The sequence below is a fragment of the Leptodactylus fuscus genome, chromosome 9 (assembly GCF_031893055.1).
Source record: "Leptodactylus fuscus isolate aLepFus1 chromosome 9, aLepFus1.hap2, whole genome shotgun sequence".
Classification (NCBI taxonomy): domain Eukaryota; kingdom Metazoa; phylum Chordata; class Amphibia; order Anura; family Leptodactylidae; genus Leptodactylus; species Leptodactylus fuscus.
In genome coordinates, this window is record NC_134273.1 from 67249974 (window position 1) to 67266277 (window position 16304).

Here is a 16304-nt window from a genome sequence, read left to right on the forward strand (position 1 = left end):
CTAATGCTGTCTACATTTGCCATGATTCCCCTGCTGTATACTGTACTTATGTCCCCTAACTCACATTGCATAGTCTGTGTATCCTGCTATATGTCATGCAGCTTCAGCCGTTTGTCAGCTCATGGGATACTGTACACCGAGACTCTGCACACAGCACATAGCAGAAACAGGCTGTGTGAGTGAGTCAGAGGAGTCTCATATCCTTCCTATTCTATCACTGCACTCTGCCCCCTTAGATAAGTCAATCATTTTATTTTTGGGACATACAGAGGACTATGGTGGGTGAACATGGGAGGGGCCTGAGAACTGCCAGGAAGGATTTGTTGGGTGATGATGTAATCCTGTTGTTTACAGGTCCTGCACATAAGAGACTGTCTACACAGGAATGTATTTATGATCACATGCCCCGGCTTCTAATAATGCAAAGGTCCAAAATGTATGTAAGTTACTGAGCTGTAAGGAGTGCAATACTGACGGTGAGTCAGCGCTATGGAGTACAACCACATTTATCAAGGTTTTTAGACGCTACAACTCACATGACGTAAGGGGTGCGGCTTCACAAAGGGGCGTGGTTTAAAGGGAAAAGTGTTAGGAGACGTAACGATTAGAGATGAGCGAGTACTGTTCGGATCAGCCGATCTGAACAGCATGCACGCATTGAACGTAGCCAGCACGCGGGGGGTTAAGCGGCCAGCGTCAAAGCGGTAGTACCAGGTGCATCCATTCATTTCAATGCGTGCGTGCTGTTCGGATCAGCTGATCCGAACAGTACTCGCTCATCTCTAATAACGATATACTAGTCTAATTGGTGAAATTTGCACCACGTCCCCCTATTTTTTCCTGTGTGAAGTGTCGTCCGTACGGCTATTGATAAACGCGTCCACCGTGTTAGACGTTGTTTAGCACCGCGCCATATCTGTCAGCTTTTCCTGCCGCCCCGTGATGGATGCTTCTCGCCATTGTCTCTCTTTGCCTTACATATTTCCGCATTGTTTATCAGATTACAGGCCCAGCACGAGTTCTCCGAAATAAATCACAATTCCGAGGGAAAAAGAAACCCCCATAAAATCCTGCAAGCTGCACTTAAGATAATGGTTAGCAAATCAGCTTTTATAACATTGAGCGGCTCCACGGCGCAGAGCGGCAGGTACCAATACGATGCTTTACGCCACAGTCTTAATCTCCTTATGTGGGCAAATGAAGTTATGTCCCTGTCATTATGGAACGCCGTTCTTCCCGGGATGGCTACAATATTTTATAAGTGAATTTCAGCCTGCAGAGCGCAATAAACAATATATTCATGACTGTATTTCTGTCCTTTAGGAACCTCTAATAGAGGATGTAAAGAAGAATCATTAGATAGTAGAGCAATGGCGGGGCTGAGATGAAAGCTATTCACACTAGGCCGGCGCTGATGCTGCTTGTCGGGGAAAGTCATTTTGATTTTTTTATTCTATCTGCAAAAAGGCGAAGTGACAAATAATAACGCACAGGCCGGCAATAACTGTAGGAACATCACCGGGGACTTAGCACTACTAATGCCATATGGGTTAAGTGCATTATCGGGTCCATCTGTGGTTTTCTATAGGATTGTAGGCAATTCTATAACAAAACAAGGATTCCGAGTGCACAGGAAAATTCAGCTCTGCTATATCGGCATGTCACAGAATGGATTAGCTTCACTGGAGGGAAAGTGAGCAACATTTATGCAGAACAACAGAAAGAGAGACACAATGTGTGTGGGCCATGGCAAATTTAGCTCCATCCACTTCTAAATTGACTCCAACGGCTCCCATCCATTTCTCATTGGGTACACAATGCACCCCATATCTCTCCCCTCACAGAACACCCAAGCACCCCACAGTACACCCATGCACCCCCACATCTCTCCCACACACAGTACACCACATCTCTCCCCCCACAGTACAACCATGCCACCCACATTTCACCCCCCCCACAGTACAACCATGCGCCCCACATTTCAGCACCCCACAGTACACTCTGAACCCCACATCTCTCCCCCACACACAGTCAACATTGCAACCCACATCCCTCACAGTACACTCCGAACCCCACATCTCCCCCCACACAGTACACACTGCACTCCACATCTCTCCCCCCACAGTACACTCATACACCCTACATTTCACCCCCCTACAGTACACCCATGCACCACACACTCCACAGTACACCCTGAACCCCACATCTCCCCCTCACACACAGTCAACCCTGCATCTCACATCCCCCCCCCCCTTCCCGTACATTAGACCACACATCTCTCCATTTCTTCCTGGACTGCACGAGATACAAAGATACGCCTACCTAGTCATGTGACCGACTGATGTCACACAGGTCCTTCTGAGTACAGTAGTCAAGCTTTCCCCCGATCACCCCCGGCTCTTATCCCAGTTACAACCTTTTATCTGTTATAAGAGCGGGTGGCGATCAGGGAAAAGTTTGTTAATAAGTGAAACACTTCAGGGGCAGAGCGGGGCAAGCAGTAAACCGTGCAGGACCATGGGACAGCAGTCTAATATTGGGACTGTCCCGTGGAATGCGGGACAGGTGGGAGCTATGTTTATGCATGTCTGTAGTTAATCTTATATAGGGGGCAGTAATGTTCAGAAAAAGGATTATAGTCTCGTATTGACAAGTGTGGACGCACAACCATGCTGAAGGGCAGAGAACCTCACATAAATCCATCCATTACTGGGACTCTACAGATATGTCCTCCATTGCCGTGACATGTCCCGAGTTCAGTGGGGTCTCACCTGGTGACCGATTCCCTTTAAGCCGCTTTTCACAACACAACACGGTTTCGGCTCTCCCCAGAGTTATGTGGACACGTAGCGTTGTCTGTCCATAGTAACAAACAATAATGTATGTTTGTTATGAGTGATGGACCTAATAGGGCTTCACACCTAATATCCCCCGCAGTGATTGAAGTTAATGATCCACAATTAAGACATTTGGAATTTACCAAATTGTTGTGATTCATCGTGCCAAAAGATCGATAAGATAGATTGGAGCTCGGCAAAGTCATTGGAGCATTTAAGTATCCGTGAACTAGGGAATCAATTGTAGAGAAAAGTCCTCGTGATGCATTGTGGTATTGACTTCTTGGTTAGAAGATCTATGGGCTGCATTGCTCATTGTTATTTTCAGAGGTTATAGGGATAACGGATTATGATGTACAACCGCCGGTGAGCGAGGTAAACCAGAAAATATAGCGCTTGCACTTTCATTTAACTCTTTAGGGTTACTACAGGAAAGCAAAAGGAAATATGTTCTTGTGAAACAACGTTCTGTTACGGAATTTAAATGTATTGTACATAGTTCTACCATATATAAATGACGTAGATATTATCATGCGTGTCATTTTACTCATCTGAAAGTTTACGTTCAGATCCTTATGTTAAATTCCCTACAAGGGAACGCCTAATTCACATTCAATGCAAAGTGAACAGACAAAGGAAATCTAAATCCCATCAATATTGGGTGTGACCGGCCGTTGGAGGATATAAACATGGACCGGGATAAAGGACCGCGCTTCAGCAGATTATAAGACAACCACTTAATTAAAGTTCAGCACAACGCGTTTCGGGCACAAGTCGCCCTTCTTCAGGTGCAAAGGAACATAAGTAGTAAGGCAAGCAGTGATGTGATGATCAGTCTCCAGCTGGTCTAGCAAGTATGGTCCAACTCACGGCCATTGGAGGAGGAATCCTGGAAGTGATGATATGGCCCCCATAGAGCCCTGATCTCATCACCATCCAGTCTGTCTGGGATAACATGAAGGGACAGAAGGATTGGAGCAAGCCTACATCCACAGAAGATCTGGGCTTGGTTCTCCAAGATGGCGGGAACAACCTCCTGGCTGAGATCCTTCAATAACTGTCTGCAAGTACTGAGAAGAATGGATGGAAAGCCAAAGCCGGCACACCAAATATTGATGGGATTTTGATTCCTCTTTTGTTCATTCACTTTATTTTGTTAATAGTATTGTCATTAACACTTCATTTTCTGGAAGTATTCTTAGGCTGGGTTCATATCTGAGTTGGAATCGGCCAAAAATTGGTGTCGAGAAAAGTCCTGCACAGTATGAAGACAGTGGAAGCCTGACGGACACCTGGTAGACCCCATTATAGTCTATGGGGTCTGACGGACCCGAACGACACACAGCCCAGCACAAGGGTGGTCCGAGCCTTACATTGTAGAAGATCGCAGAAGCCTAAAACCTCACATAGTGAAACACACTATGGAAAAGTCTAATCTGAATAATGATTTGTAATGGTTAAAGATGAAAGTGAATCCGTCGCTCTCAATGTGGTCAAAATAAGAGATCTAGAACTGACTTGACGTTTCGACTCCTGTTGTAACCAGTTGGGTTTGTGACTATCGAAGAGCCCGCCACTGATTCCATCCCATACACAAACCCCAGTACATGTAGTCACTTCTCCCAGATACTGGAGACAGCTTGCTTGTTTGGAACTCAAATATTTTTCTGATGTTTAATGCTGGTTGTTTTTGTGAACAGATGATGTACGCCTCTTGTACTGTCTATGCTCTGTCATCTAGAATGAAAGGAACAAAGACGGATTCAGTGAAAACAAGGATACTAATATTACAGATTTTGTATAAAGCACAATGGGAACACTATTCTGGTGGAAAAAAAAGTTGTAAAACAGTGACTACTGGTGACTATAATAGTGGCAAGTGGCGTTATATGCCGCCATTTTCAAAAAGAGGACAGGTCCAATGTCTGCACCTAAATTTTTAACATTTATACCTGTGCCTTATGATGAATCTGGTGAATTCTCCACCATTGCAGAGGATATCAAGACTACTATATAATATGCTGATAAGTGATGTTACATTGTCTATTGTAAGTGATGTCACATTGTCTATTGTAAGTGATGTCACATTGTCTACTGTAGTGATGTCACAATGTCTATTGTAAGTGATGTCACATTGTCTATTGTAAGTGATGTCACATTGTCTACTGTAGTGATGTCACAATGTCTATTGTAAGTGATGTCACATTGTTTATTGTAAGTGATGTCACATTGTTTATTGTAAGTGATGTCACATTGTCTATTGTAAGTGATGTCACATTGTCTACTGTAGTGATGTCACAATGTCTATTGTAAGTGATGTCACATTGTCTATTGTAAGTGATGTCACATTGTCTATTGTAAGTGATGTCACATTGTCTATTGTAGTGATGTCACATTGTCTATTGTAAGTGATGTCACATTGTCTATTGTAAGTGATGTCACATTGTCTACTGTAGTGATGTCACATTGTCTATTGTAAGTGATGTCACATTGTCTACTGTAGTGATGTCACATTGTCTATTGTAAGTGATGTCACAATGTCTACTGTAGTGATGTCACATTGTCTATTGTAAGTGATGTCACAATGTCTACTGTAGTGATGTCACAATGTCTATTGTAAGTGATGTCACATTGTCTACTGTAGTGATGTCACACTGTCTACTGTAGTGATGCCACAATGTCTATTGTAAGTGATGTCACATTGTCTATTGTAAGTGATGTCACAATGTCTATTGTAAGTGATGTCACATTGTCTACTGTAGTGATGTCACATTGTCTACTGTAGTGATGCCACAATGTCTATTGTAAGTGATGTCACATTGTCTATTGTAAGTGATGTCACATTGTCTACTGTAGTGATGTCACATTGTCTACTGTAGTGATGCCACAATGTCTATTGTAAGTGATGTCACAATGTCTACTGTAGTGATGTCACAATGTCTATTGTAAGTGATGTCACAATGTCTATTGTAAGTAATGTCACATTGTCTATTGTAGTGATGTCACATTGTCTATTGTAAGTGATGTCACATTGTTTATTGTAAGTGATGTCACATTGTCTACTGTAGTGATGTCACATTGTCTACTGTAGTGATGTCACATTGTCTGTTGTAAGTAATGTCACTGGGGTTTTTACCACTACAAATTAGGGATTATGGATAAATAATCTGTCCATCCTTGATATAAACCACAGAATTATTAATCTTCACTGTCTTATTTTTTGTTTTTTCCAAAACTGAATCTTTCGACAAAAAAAATAAATTAAAAAAACCCCTAGCTGTTTGGAACAGTTGTAAGAAAGAAACAGCGGGTGCCTTCTGTATTCATGTGACAAGAACGTTTAAATCCAGCAGCGATTCTAATGTAGTTCTGGGTTTAGGAAAATAGATGGAATTGGACTAAATTGTCATAAATCCCAAAATTACCATTCAAAAATCAAACCTAGAAAAATGACAGTATTATGAGAGAGTCTAGAATTCACACCGAATCCCTGACCTTTCTAACTACCATTATATACCTGACCTTTATAGTCACAGTTATATAACAGCTTCTCATAATGGCTTCCTATCTCTAAAGACTGAAAGGGCACAGCAGGAATTCAGGCAGATGAAGGCAAAGCTTGCATAAATTTATAGGGTAGCATTTCATGTAAACAGGAATTGTTTGCAGAACAACAATGGATTAGTATTGCTGTGTATATACCATTAGTATCTCAGTGTAGGTATATATTTATATAATATGTGTGTATACACACCACCCCCGCTCAATATTATCACCACTCGGTTACTGAACAAAATCCAGTACATGAGGATCTTACCAATAATACCTCTCTCTATGGGCAAATTATTACCACCAGATTATGACTATGCGATCACACAATTAAGCCCAATATTACTGCCATACATCATGGCCGTAATTGTTGGCACCCCTGAAATTGTTCCAGAAAATTAAGTATTTCTCCCAGAAAATCATTGCACTTACATGTTTTGTTATACCCATGTTTATCTCCGTTGTGTGTATTCAACCAAAGCATAAAAAACAGAAAAAAAACCCAAATTGGACATAACTGCAAAAATGTGCCGTACACAATCGTTTGCAAAATTGTGGATAAATAACTTTGTTTGAAGCATGTGATGTGATTTTACTTGTAGCAAGTAACAGGTGTGGGCAATATAAAAATCACACCTGAAACCAGATAAAAAGGAGAAAAGTCGACTCAATCTTTGCATTGTGTGTCTAGTATGGAGAACAGAAAGAGGAGAAGAGAACTGTTTGAGGACTTGAGAACCGAAATTGGTGGAAATATATAAGGTTACAAGTCCGTCTCCAGATATCTTGTCCCTGGTACGCAACATAATCAACAGGTTTACGACCCATGTCAAATGTCCATCAACATTTGTGGAGAGATCTTGCTGTCGAGAGAAGGCACCCTCCAAATATGAGAGACCTGGAGCAGTTTACAAAAGAGGAAGAGAGGTCCAAAATTCCAGTTGAGAGGTGTAAGAAGCTTGTTGATGGTTGTAGGAAGCGATTGGAAAAAAATAACTGAAACCGAAGGGTGCGTAACCAAATATTAAGTTGAGGGTGCCAGTTATTTTGTCTGGCTCATTTTTGGAATTTTGTGTGAAATTCTATAATTTTTGGTCTTTTTGGAAGAAATGCTTCATTTTCTTGAAAGATTTCCGGGGTGTAGGACTCTACGGTGACCATATTGTGGTAAATACCAGTTCTGTGCAGGCGTTCTGCACACCATATATGTGAATTCAGTATAGACTCATCGAATGATGTACAGGTGAGATCTCTGATTTAGTCATTTACATTTCCTATTGTTCTCCATTTGGTCCAGACCTCCATGATGGCTTCTACTACATCTCATCTCTACAGAATTTGCCACACATTTATCTATCAGGTCTTTCTTTTCCAGCACCCGTCTCACCTTTTCCCCCCTCTACACAAACTCCCCATCCATAAGGCCCTCACCACTCTTCTGAGAGCAGAGACCACAGTGGACATGAAAACAGCTCTGGGGGAATACATTATACTTTGGGGGTACCCCTTTACACTGTGTGGGGCATTTAGGGGACAATATACTGTTTAAGGGGCATCATACTATGTGGGGGCCATAAAGGGGTTTATACTGTGTGTGGAGCACTTAGGAAGCTTAATAGCTGAATGTAAGGGCGGGTTGACATTTGAACCCGGTCTCCAGTTTGCGCAATCTGGCGGTTTCCCTCTTCTGGCCTGAGAAACTTAACAGGAGACGGAAACCCGGCAGTCAGTGTTCAAACCCATTCACTTGAATGGGTTTGGAAAGTGACCGCCTTTGTGCGTCTTCTGCCCTGTCCGTAGCGAAACCAGACACAAAGTCCTGCATGTCCGACTTAAAAAAAACGGGCAGGCAGAAGACGCACACGGGCGGTCACTTTGCAAACCCATTCAAGTGAATGTGTTTGAAAGCTGACTGCCAGGTTTCCGTCTCCTGTCCAGTTTCTCGGGACAGAAGACGGAAACCGGCTGGATTAGGTGAAGCGGAGACCGGGCGCAGGTGAGAACCCGCCCTTAGCAATAGTGTCCTCCTTTGGTGGTCAAAGGGGCTGTGAGTGGGACTAGGCGGTGTTACGCTAGGTTCACACTTGCGTTCTGGTCTCCGTTCTGTGGTGTCCATCTTCTGCATGCAAGAAGACGGAAACCACAGACCAGGTCCGGCCATGAGCGGTGGTGAGCGTTTTATGCTCTCCGCCGCGAAACCGTTTTTTAAAATCCGGGCACAGAGTACTGCATGTCCGACTCTGTGTCCGGATTAAAAAAAACGTTTTCGCGGCGGAGAGCATAAAACGCTCACAGCCGGACAGCTTTCTCACCCATTCAAATGAATGGGTATGAAAGAGTCCTGCAGGTTTCCGTATCCTGCCTCTGTTTTGTGCAGGAAACGGAAACCTGCAGATCGGAGACCGAGCGCAGATGTGAACGAGCCCTTAGAGGTGCGGCCTATTGTACGTAAATTTGCTTCAGCACGCCACATATTTTGTCCATCTTTCTATCCCATGAAGGTTGGGAGACCACAGAGACTTTTGGGTATGTAAACTTAAAAGTACAGGGCACCTTAAAAGCCTCCTTTTTCTGCACCATCAGGACATATTGTGGCACTATTGGTTCGGATATAAGATTCAGTAGTCTGGTGGTGGCAGTAAGAAGTTAGATTTATCATTACTTCATTACTGTACTGATCTTTATTTGTGCATACATTGAATGCAATATGTCATTTCTATGCACTTTCCATTCTATAGGTTAGAGTTATGTAGTTAATAAGGTGTTTGATTTTTTTTCGGTAGTAGTTATTATTCACCCATCTGAACACCAGGTGGCAGTAGTATGCCCCTTCATGGCCATGTGTACTACACTGTTGGTTATGAGCCTCCCCATTGACCCAAATGTGTATCTCCTCATTACAAGAGTTTAGCATTATTTAGTGTGACCTGACATTTTGGTATAAAGGACAAATGCACGGGGGCAAAACACAATATTTGCGTATTTAATACATAGGATATAAATTACTGAAGGCTTCTAGGCAAACTGCAGAACAATCTCTCTAGTAACAGAATCAGAATGGATGGCGATTTAATGTTTAACTATTCATACCACAGTCTAAGGATCCGTATAAATGACACTGCCTGTGTGCTGGTACGACAGGCGGAAGTTTAATTAGAATAATTAATGCGACTGTGGTCCTATAAGAGGACGAGAGAGACCTCTGTCCTGTGCGGCTACCTAAGAATAGGTAAGGTCTTCAAGGAGTGGTGTACCAGTCGGGAAGCTGATAGTGGGGAAACCTTCTACTTTCTTCAGGACAGCTTGGGTAAGGGCCTTTCTCCTAACGCTATGAAGGTACAGGCTTCAACTCTATATCTGCTGTGTAGGTGAATGTCTGACTCAGAATCCCTTAAAGGGATCCTATCATTGGATACCCTTTTTTTCTCCCAAACATGTAGGAATAGCCTTAAGAAAGGCTATTCTTCTCCAACCTTTAGATGTCTTCTACGCGCCACCGTTTGGTAGAAATCCTGGTTTTCTTCTGTATGCAAAAGAGTTCACTCGCAGCACTGGGGGCGTACACAATGCTGCAAGAGAAATTTCCAGCGACGCCTCCATCTTCTGGAACAGCCTCTCCTTGTATCTTCTTTCGTCCTGGGTTTTAATCTTCTAAGCCTCAGGCAGGGCCGACTGCACATGCCCGGGCCACAAGAAAATGGCCACTAACATCAGCTTTCTGTTGAAGCGGCCATTTTCTTGTGGCCCAGACATGCGCAGTCGGCTCTGCCCGAGGCCTAGAAGATTGAAACCCAGGACGGAAGAAGACACAGGGAGAGGACATTCCAGAAGAAGATAGAGGTGTCGCTGGAGATTTCTCTTGCAGTGTTGTGGACACCCCCATTGCCGTGAGAGAACTCATTTGCATACTGAAGAAAACCCAGATTTTTACCGAATGGCGGCACGGAGAAGACATCTAATGGTTGGAGAAGAATAGCCTTTCTTAAGGCTATTCCTACATGTTAGGGAGAAAAAAAGGGTATCCAATGATAAGATCCCTTCAATCTCTAGATTCCTTAAAGGGGTATTCCCACCTCACATACTCATCAGTCTTTACTGCTGTAAAATCTTCTTTCTTCCTGGTTTCTTGCATCATTTGGTGGGCGGGGTTTCACAGGCAACCTGCCGTTTAGCTCCGCCCCCAAATTTGTGTGTAGCTCCGCCCACCCACATTGGACTATGAAGTACAGGCAGCAGCAACTCCATTCTGTGTTACATACAGAGACTGCCTGTCTCTGCCATAATGAACACAATTGTATTAGCTAGCCTGATAACTGGGAGAACAGAAGAAATGAAAGCAGCTCCTCTCCTCTATCTGCTAACAGGAACCTAGGTCATGTGGTGTAGACACAGGAATAGCTAGATACACAGGCTCGCTCCCTGCACTTAGCCCCTCCTCCCTCCCCCTGAGAGCAGCAGATACATCACTTGACTCATGAGCAGCTAAGTCAGGGCTGTGGCCACAAAAAATTGAATAAAGTAAGATAGTGGACAAACAAAGCAGTTTTGCTGAAGCAGTGTATTTAGGAAAAGTCTTACATCCACATTAACAAGCAGTATAGATAGGATCCTTGTGATGGGACAACCCCTTTAAGGATACTGTGAGACCTAGGCCGGTGGTCTCAGCCCGTTCCACATTGCGATCTAGCCACTGTTCTCCCAGTTCTCTGTGGTTCAGCCTTTGAACCATTAGAAGATTTGAACCTTAAATTCCTGGCCTATAAGACCACTTTTTTGCTTGTCATCCCCTCAGCTAAAAGAATGGAAAACTGCAGGGTTTTCTTCTGAGGAGCCACACATTTCTTTTTTTCCCAGACAGGGTGCAACTCGGGTTCCTTCCTGGGTTCAGCCCAAAGGTGCCCTCCAGGGCCAATATCAACCAGGTGGTCTCATTACTGTTTTTTTTTTTATTTGTTACAGCCCATTCTACTAGGGCTGTATCAGCCTCCTTCATTGCCTCTCGAGCAGTTTTCTGCAGCAGCGTGGTCTTCCCAGCCTACCTTTGTCAAGCACTACCGTTTGGATGGCCAGAGTTCAGAGGCTGCTGCATTTGGGAGTTCAGTTTTAAGTGTTATAGATCAAGGAAACCCTCACTAAGGAGATCTACTTGATAAGTCCCCATATTGTGCTGCTGTAGGACATAAGGGAATCGTTGATTATAATGTTATTCTGTTTTCCCTTAGTCCTAACAGCAGCACAAGCTTTCTCCCCTAATATAGCTTTGGTTTTCTTCTTTATAACTAACACAAGGGAGGGGGGGAGGTCTCTCTTGTCCTCTTAGTTCTGCCTGTCCTACCAGCACACAAGGACAGAAATACCCCTTATTGTGCTGCTGTTAGGACTAAGGGTAAACAGATTAACATATATGAATATGACCTAATTCCTGTTCCTGCCTTCTCGCCCTTGTTCATATGGAGATTGGCTAACTATATTAAAGCCAGCCTCCATAGCACAGTTAAAGGGGTTGTCCCATCACAAGGATCCTCTCTATACTGCTAGTTTATGTGGATTTAAGACTTTTCATAAATGCATTGCTTTATCAAAATTGCTTTGTTTGGCCACTATCTTAATTTATTCACTTCATTGTTTACACTCCGTTTCTATGGCCCTTGGGATTATCTGCTCATTTGTCAAGTGATGTAGCTGCCTACTCTCAGGGGGGGGGGGGGAGGGGCTGGGGGCAGCTCTGAGCTGTTTGTGTCTGATAAGTAGCGGAGCTTCTCAGAGAGCTCCGGGATTTCTGAGCTCTTATCAGTCGGTTTAATTGAATTTGGCTGATAAGGGCTGAGATAGGGAGTCCCTTACCTCTGTATGTAATGCAAACTGACTCAAATCCAGCTCTGCTACATCAGCTTCATACTGTGGTTAATAATTTACAACCAATCCTGTGCAAGTGAAACCCCGCCCACCTATGTGCTGAGAAAAGCAGGAAGTGAAGAGAGCACAACAGCCTGCAGGTTAGTGAACAAGTGTCATGGGAATACCCCTTTAACTAGTAGTGAAAATGGGAGAGAAGATAGAGAAACTCAGGGGCTGGTCTCCAATCATGTGACTAGCATCTAAAACCACTTGCTGCATGCATATTAAAAAAAAACAAAAAACAACAAATATAATGCAGCACTGCCAATATGGCCACTAGAGTTCTGAACTAAACCCTACCTTCAGTAGACTATAGCAGACAGGCCTAGTTCCCGACACTGGGAAGGACACAATGGCTGGATTGGTAGATTCATCACTGAAACATGGAGCTATGGAAAGTCGAATGTTCAACCAAATGGAGTTTTTGCTGAGTCTGGCTTATCTTTATGTAGCATGAAGGACAATACGTCCTCAGTGATGTAGAGCCTGGCATGTGTCTCCACTGTCACTAACTTTTTATAAAAGGTTGTAGCCTCTCAGAATACCATCTGCTGACAGAAGGAACTAGAAGTGAAAGCATGACCCAATAATGTCTTCAAGATGGAAATATCCATACATCAAGAGGTCAGCTGTTGAAAACTATACACTCAGCCTTCACATTCAGTGAACACACCATCAGCAGGAATCAGAAGACACTACAGACATCTTACCAGCTTGTGAGACCTTTTGACAGTAATAGTTTTGGGGGAAAAATCCTACTACTGGGACTCCCAGCAATCCCGAAAGCTCTACAGAAGTGAATGGAGCGCCAGTTGTGCATGTGCATTGGCAATTCATTAAAATGGAGGACAAAAGGGAGGCGAGGCTTTTAGGACCCTGTGGATAGAAGATAGAACGGTCATGACAAAACCTCCTTTAAACTTAGGGGCCATTCACACAGTAAAGTGGTGCTGATTCTACCACAATAACTCGCGGCAGAATCAGCGCTGATAAAGAGACTCCCATTGAGTTCAATGTGTTCTGTCTTCCACGCGGATCACATTGAAATCAATGTTAAAAAGCCTCCCATTCAGTTCAATGTGTTCCGCGCAGAAGATGGAAGCCACTGAACTCAATGTGAATTTTTTTTTTTATTAGTGCAGAATCAGTCCCACTTTACTCCGTGTGAATGACCCTAAGGGTGCATTCACACTGAGTAAACGCTAGCTTATTCTGAACGTAAAACACGTTCAGAATAAGCGGCGTCTAAAGCAGCTCCATTCATTTCTATGGGAGCGGGGATACGAGCGCTCCCCATAGAAATGAATGGGCTGCTTCTTTCACTGCGAGCAGTCCCATTGAAGTGAATGGGGAGTGCCGGCGTATACGGCAAGCTCTGCTCATGCCGGAGCGTACACGCCGGCACTCCCCTTTCACTTCAATGGGACTGCACGGAGTGAAAGAAGCAGCCCATTCATTTCTATGGGGAGCGCTCGTATCCCCGCTCCCATAGAAATGAATGGAGCTGCTTTAGACGCCGCTTATTCTGAACGTGTTTTACGTTCAGAATAAGCTAGCGTTTACTCAGTGTGAATTCACCCTTAAAGAGGTTTTTCAGGCCAAATATGTTGTTGATCCATCCCAATGACCACCCCCCACTGATCAGATCTTCTCAGCATGAATAATGGAGCAGGAAGCTCTGTTACTGCAGATCTCCGCTTCCTGCTCCATTCTCTGTGTATTAACAAGAACCAATTGGTAAGGGAGCCAGGGATTGGACCTCCCCCAATTTGATACTGATGACTTTTCCTTAGCATAGGTTGTGTAGGATACAAGCTTATACATGTCCTCTGTTTTGGATTCCTTGCAGGGCCATGCCTGTAGCCATCTTAGATTCCTCCTCTTTGTGTTATCCAGAAAGCTCAACCCCCCCAGAAGCCATAATGGGATACAGCTCAGATTGTGCCTTATCCAATAGCTATTGGCCAAAACTAGGTTACAATGTATCATACTATATCAATCCCACCTGTTATTTTCAATCTCAATGGGCACTGACTGCTACACTTTCTCTTATAACAAACAACACTTAGCATAAAACAAGTTTTATGCTAAGTGTTGTTTGTTTCCCACCTGTTATTTGTCTACACAATGTATAACCTCACCTACAATGGATTTCAACCTTTTTCCCGCCAATAAAACAAAACTCACTATACACGCACAATATCTAACCAGCCTGTAGGTTTCTCTGAGCCAGCTCATATACCAATTGTACTAATTCAGACTTCAATACGGTGATTCTTGCAGTGGATTGTGCTCACACAAGGTGATATTTTGCACCTCCTGGGGCACTTGTGGTTTAATACACTGCTAGAAAGCAGACAGTGCCCTGAATTCGGCGCACTATCGGCTTTCCCTTTCTGTGCCCCCAGTGAAGAGCTATCGGTGTCGGTACTGTAGCTCTTCACCATCAGAAGGGCATTGCTGACAGTCAGGACCACCCCTTCCTTACATCAGCGTCTATAGCACTGTATTGTGAGAGGGGGCGTTGCATACTGCCCAGCGAAGGCGCTGAATGGTGAGGACCGTCCCCCCCAGTACTCATCTATGGACGAGTACTATCAGGAGGGTAAGGGGGCGTTCCTCACCACTCTCACAGTACAGCGCTATAGGCGCTGCTTTAAGGAAGGGCGTTCCTGACTGTCAGAAACACTCTTCTGACAGTGAAGAGCTACGGTAGCGGCACCAATAGCTCTTCACCCGGGGCACTGAATTCAGCGCACTATCGGCTTTCTAGCGGTAAATAAAACCGCATGTGCCCCAGGCACTGGTCAACCCTCTGTCAGCTTCCCAAATCTTCCCCAACGGCAAATGTCAGAGGAGAAAGATGGGAAAGCTGGATTTCGAGCTGGTGATAAAGGCTTTTTCTCTTGTATCTAATGAGAACGTGTGTGAATAAGGGGATTCTGGAGAGATAGCCAGTGGCCAAAGAGTCAGCCAAAGGGTGGATTCACAAGGCTCGGTGAAACTTGGTCCATATTTGCTAGATTTAACAGCCCGTACCTTATGCCAGGAGCGGGCCTTATACCAGTCTAGTCATGTACGCTGCTTGGTGTCCCTGTCTACCAGCCAAATACTGTCTTGTACTGTACTTGGCTGAAACTCTGTAACGTGGATGGAGTTGTTGTTACCAGTAGGGTTGAGCCGATCTTGACTTTTCAGGATCGATTTTGAAATCCGATTTCCAATCATTTTTCATTCAAACCAGATTCCGATCCCAATGCAAGTCAATGGGATTTTTTTTTTACTAATCGGAGATCGGATTTTAAAAACAATCCTATTCACCATACAGCATGGAATCTAACAATTGAACGCATTGTTAGAATCCACGCTGTGTAGTGATTTTTTTTTTTTAATCACTTCGTAGCCACAGGATTTTTTTTTTTTTTTAAATCCTCTGGCTTCTTAGTCCCCCCTGGTGTCCACTTACCTGCAGAGATGGCTGGTCTGGTGCCCAGTGTTCTCGGTCTTCTTCGCCTTGCTGCCTCCCAGGTTAGGAAAGTGTGGGCGGTTACTGGGAGGGGAGACGTCACGTCTCCCCTCCCAGTACCCGCCCACACTCTCCTAAGCCACAAGCCCCACCTTCTTCCTAGCCCTTTAATACTAACCTGGGAGGCAGGGGCAGCGAGGCGAAGAAGAACGAGAACACCGGACCAGCCATCTCTGCAGGTAAGTAGTTAAGAGATGTTAGCTAGTCTCCCATTAGAATGGATGGAAGCAGCTGGCGCGCAGGGGGTTAAGGCTGTGTGGCGGCTGCTTCCATTTATTCCTATGAAACTGCAGCGGAGCCTTCACACTGACTATACACTCTGCTCAGTGTGAAGGCTAACATTGTTAGCATTTCCCACAATGCTTGGCCAGTAGCAAAGTATTGTGGGAAATAATCACCAATCTCGATCCCACCTAAAAAATATCGTGTTCGGAATTCCGATCGCAAAATTTTCTCGATCGCCGATCAGAATCCGATCTTTTCTGAACACGATC